This window comes from Engraulis encrasicolus, chromosome 21 (assembly GCF_034702125.1).
Source record: "Engraulis encrasicolus isolate BLACKSEA-1 chromosome 21, IST_EnEncr_1.0, whole genome shotgun sequence".
In the NCBI taxonomy this organism is placed as follows: domain Eukaryota; kingdom Metazoa; phylum Chordata; class Actinopteri; order Clupeiformes; family Engraulidae; genus Engraulis; species Engraulis encrasicolus.
The window spans coordinates 24,414,249-24,419,248 of record NC_085877.1 but is presented as its reverse complement, the minus strand read 5'-3'; the positions used below and the strand labels follow the sequence as shown (position 1 = coordinate 24,419,248).

Genomic DNA, 5,000 nt, shown 5'->3' with positions numbered 1-5,000 from the left:
GGCTCTCTGTCTTTCTCTCTCTCTCTCTCTCTCTCTCTCTCTCTCTCTCTCTCTCTCTCTCTCTCTCTCTCTCTCTCTCCTCCCCTCTCTCTCTCTCTCTCTATCTCTCTCTCTGTCTGTCTGTCCCTCTGTCTCTCTGTGTATGTCTCTCTCTGCCTGTCTGCCTGTCTGTCAGTCTGTTTGTCTGTCTGTATCTCTCTCTCTCTCTCTCTCTCTCTCTCTCTCTCTCTCTCTCTCTCTCTCTCTCTCTCTCTCTCTCTCTCTCTCTCTCTCCTCCTGTGGCTGTGCCTGTTGTTCTGCTGATAATGGCTGTAATTGCGTGCTCCTCAGCCATTGTGGGGAGATGAGAGGTGCATTGTGTGTTTTCTCTTTCTTTTCTTTTTACTGCTGGTTGTTCTCATCAAACTGATTAAGCACACACATGCACACACATGCACACACATGCACACACATGCACACACATGCACACACATGCACACACATGCACACACATGCACACACATGCACACACATGCACACACACACTCAAAGATCGAAATGTTTTCTCTGGCACAATCACAGAGAGATTGCCGGTTACACACAGACAATAAACGCACACACACACACACACACACACACACACACACACACACACACACACACACACACACACACACACACACACACACACACACACACACACACACACACACACACCTTCACGCACACACACACAAAGCACGCATGCACGTACACACACTCTTTCAGAGGGGTGTAACACGCTGCCTGATAAAAAAGCTATATTGAATTGCTAAATCTTACTGATAAACACACACACACACACACACACACACACACACACACACACACACACACACACACACACACACACACACACACACACACACACACACACACACACACACACACACACACACACACACACACACACACACACACACAAAGATTCATTAAATTACTTCATGGCCAGTGACCTCTTTGGCCTTAATTATATTGGTTGTGAATAGACGTTATCATTTAATATTATTTCAGTATTATATGATTATATGATATCCTTTCAATATTGTTTTTAAACGGATATTACGCATTACATGATCGTTCTCCATTTCAGATAGGAAGAAGCCATGGCTAATATGAGGCATTCCTCTGCGTCTAATGAAATTCTATTTCATTCTCAGTTCTAATTCAGTCATTCTCATCCTTAAGTTCCAAGAGCAACACGGTTGTGAGGAGAGTAGAGGAGAGGAGAGCAGAGGAGAGCAGAGCAGAGCAGAAGAGACGAGAAACAAGAGCCTGTTGTTGCGAACTTTATTTTTTATTAGGCATATTAACTATTCCATTTAGAAACAGTCCCCTACCAGTAGGAACTGGTCTCCCCCTACACCCCCCATACATAGCTGAAGTGCCCTTGAGAAAGGCACCTTACCCCACATTGCTCCAGAGAGAGTACACTACACTACACTACACTGAAAATAACTAAGTCACTTTAGGTAACAGCGTCCACATTGGTTAAGTGTTATGTTGCGTAATTTCATTTCGGAATGCATCGCGTTAAGTGTAAATGTGCTGTAATAAAACTTGTGATGGCCAGTCGTTTCCTGATGAGCACTCATTATGGTCGTTATGGATTAACAGTAGTGCCATTATCCCCAGAGAGAGACTGCGAGAGTGCCTTAATCCTAATCTCAATCCCACTTTTCATCACAGCTGTTCCCATATGCCGTTAGCACCAGATTATATTCGCAGTCTGTTATGAAGTTGTCGTGTGCGTGCACGATAATCTCGCTTGGATTTAGGGGCAGGGGGATTCATGTAGTGTATGAGTATAGTGCGATGGCATTGAGGTTGTCATGCCATTTATGAGCAGCCGTGGTGTAATGTTTTGGGCGTTGGGCTGCAGATCACAAAATTGCAGGTTCAAATTTCGCCCTTACCTCTCCCTACACCTCCACCCATAGCTGAAGTGCCCTTGAGCAAGGCACCTTACCCCACATTGCTCCAGGGGCTGTACAAACAATACCCTGTAATATCTGTAAATCGTTGGATTAAAAAAAGCATCAGCTAAGTAAGTGTAATGTAATTTAGTGTTGGTGAAGTGGAGGTTATGATTGTGTTTGCATTTTTCGTGGGTCTCGTGTGTTTTGTGCTGGGAAGAGATTTCCAAGTGTACAGGCTTACTGGGATAATTGCGGAGGGGGCAATCAGATGGTAGTTGGGGGTCCAATGTCTGGCTCACCTGGTTCGTTCAGGTGTTTCAAGGTTTACATTTTGTGGTAATCCCATCAGCACATCAACACAGTATGTGTGGCACTGTACCTACAGAATGGTAACGTTACCCTACCCCCACCCCACACTTCAGCCTATCCTCCCACAGACCCACTTGTGGAAGTCTTTTCCCACCACAAGATACATGGGGTTGGCATCCCATTCAGGGCCAGTGGGAAGGTTGTTAGGGGTGGGATGTGGTGGGAGTTGACAGGGGTGCTGGTGACTGTAGATCAGGGGTGGGCAATTATTTTGGCCGAAGGGCCGCATTGGGTTTAGAAAGTCACCCAAAGGACCGGATGTCGTAGGCAGCTTGCCGGTGCCAATAATAAGAAATGGTTTACGCCAACATAATTACACCATTGTCAATTATACCATTCCTGCTAATTGTATCTAGATGTAGACCTAAGTAATCTTAGGTTTCCAAGACCCTAGTTTTAGGTAGCCAATTTAAGAATGAGTGACCATATGAATCTGCTATTTTATTCTTGGAAAGGCTCTGAGGGCCGCGTTAAATGGCTGAGTGGGCCGCATGTGACCCCCGGGCCTGAGTTTGCCCACGTCTGCTGTAGATTGTGGGCACTATGCCACATTATGTACGCCTGGTAGCCCTGTAACAGTATTGTTACATCGAGAATTCGCAATACCCAGACGCACGAACCTGTGTTTCAGTGCAAAAATGCAGAATCGTGCTATTCTACGTCCGGTTGTTTATAATCTCATTTTATGTTGTTGGTTAATGTGATTAAAGATGATGAATTAATTATAAAATATATAGCCTATATATTTTTTTTAAATAGTGTGGGGTGTACCAAACTAGGGGTAAAAAATTGTGATACGAACCGAATCGTGAATTGGGTGTATCGTCACAGCCCTTATAAAGCCTGGTAATTTAACTCTCTTGACAAGTGGTCAATGAACATTACAGTTCAGAGTATTTGAAGGGCATGGGGAAAGTGTAGGGGTCGGGGGGTAGAGATGGGATGGAATGACTGGGCAGTCAGTTGAGTTGGCACTGTTGTCATGGATACGGTGCCACCCATATGCTGCAGGGGATTATGGTTATTATCATGAATGGGCAGCAGCTGCAGGTTAATGTGATTAGGCTGAGTAATGAGGAGCTCTGCTTATGTAACACCAGGCAGACTCTACCAACACACACCAGCCAAATATGCGAGAGGGAGAGAGATGATGGATGGATGGATGGATGGATGGATGGCTGGATGGATGGAGGGTGGGTGTGATGGAGAGAGAGAGAGACAGACAGAGAGAGAGGGGGGGAGAGAGAGAGCTGACCAGCCAAATATGCAGTCAGGGGAGAGACATGGATGGATGGATGGATGGATGGATGGATGGATGGATGGATGGATGGATGGATGGAGGGCGTGATGGAGAGAGAGAGAGACAGAGGGGGAGAGAGAGAACTGACCAGCCAAAGATGCGGTCAGGGGAGAGACATAGATGGAGAGAGAGAGAGAGAGAGAGAGAGAGAGAGAGAGAGAGAGAGAGAGAGAGAGAGAGAGAGAGAGAGAGAGAGAGAGAGAGAGAGAGAGAGAGAGAGAGAGAGAGAGTGTACACACACCACCCATTTTGTGATGTAATTAATCTGAGTTGTTTCACATCAGACAGCAGTCAGCACTGTCTGGCTCTGATGAGATGATGAGGTGTACAGTATGTAGCAGGCAGGTCAGGAGCATGGCTGTATTATGTGGTAGATACACAGGAGGTGTTTTCAGTCACAATACAAGACACTCAACTGTCCAGCTAAAGATGTTGTCAGAAGGGTGACATGGACGGACGGACGGGCGGACGGACGGGCGGACGGACGGATGGACGGATGAATGGATGGATGGATGGATGTAGGAAGGGAGGGAAGAGGGATGGTACGAGAGAGCATGCCACACTCCCATTTAGGGATGTAATTAATCTCAGTTACTTAGCAGCAGACAACAGTCAACCCTGTACCGTATGTAGCGGTCAGGTCGTCAGGTGCATGTGATGATTATGTGATAGGTGTACATCAGGGCTATTCAATTAGAATTTCATTTCAAACTGAAATGTATACTGCTTCAGTTGGGGGCCATGCCTGGGCCGCATGTGGACTGCATCTGGGCCGCATCTGGCCCTCGGGCCTCCAATTGAATAGCCCTGGTGTACATGATGTACATGAAGTGTGGTCCTACATAACACGAGACTGTCAACTGCCCAGCATGCTGTCAGCTCCAATGAGATGTGTGCTGTATGTAGTAGTGAATTTGTGTGTGTGTGTGTGTGTGTGTGTGTGTGTGTGTGTGTGTGTGTGTGTGTGTGTGTGTGTGTGTGTGTGTGTGTGTGTGTGTGTGTGTGTGTGTGTGTGTGTGTGTGTGTGTGTGTGTGTGTGTGTGTACCTGGTAATGGATGTATGTGTTGGAGTGCATATCCATTTGTAAATATGTTCGGTGCGTGCGTGTGTGTGTGTGCATGCGTGTGTTCGCACAGTGTGTTCCAGCTTGGGCATATAGTTCTATCATGTTAGATGGTTTGATGGAATTATTTCAGCATTATGCACTCTCAAGACGCACTCAATTCCATTATAGCTAATTGTTTAATGGCAACTGTATTGACTGTTAACAATTAACTCATTGTAACATTCTCTCCTCCTCCTCCTCCTTCTCTCTCTCTCTCTCTCTCTCTCTCTCTCTCTCTCTCTCTCTCTCTCTCTCTCTCTCTCTCTCTCTCTCTCTCTCTCTCTCTCT

At 46.1% G+C, this 5,000-nt stretch overlaps 1 protein-coding gene across 1 annotated transcript in view; it reads left to right on the top strand.

Moving 5' to 3' along the window:
* Positions 1 to 5,000, top strand: part of LOC134437020 (phosphofurin acidic cluster sorting protein 1-like) — a 129,859-nt gene that overhangs the window by 100,557 nt on the left and 24,302 nt on the right. The window lies entirely within an intron of this gene.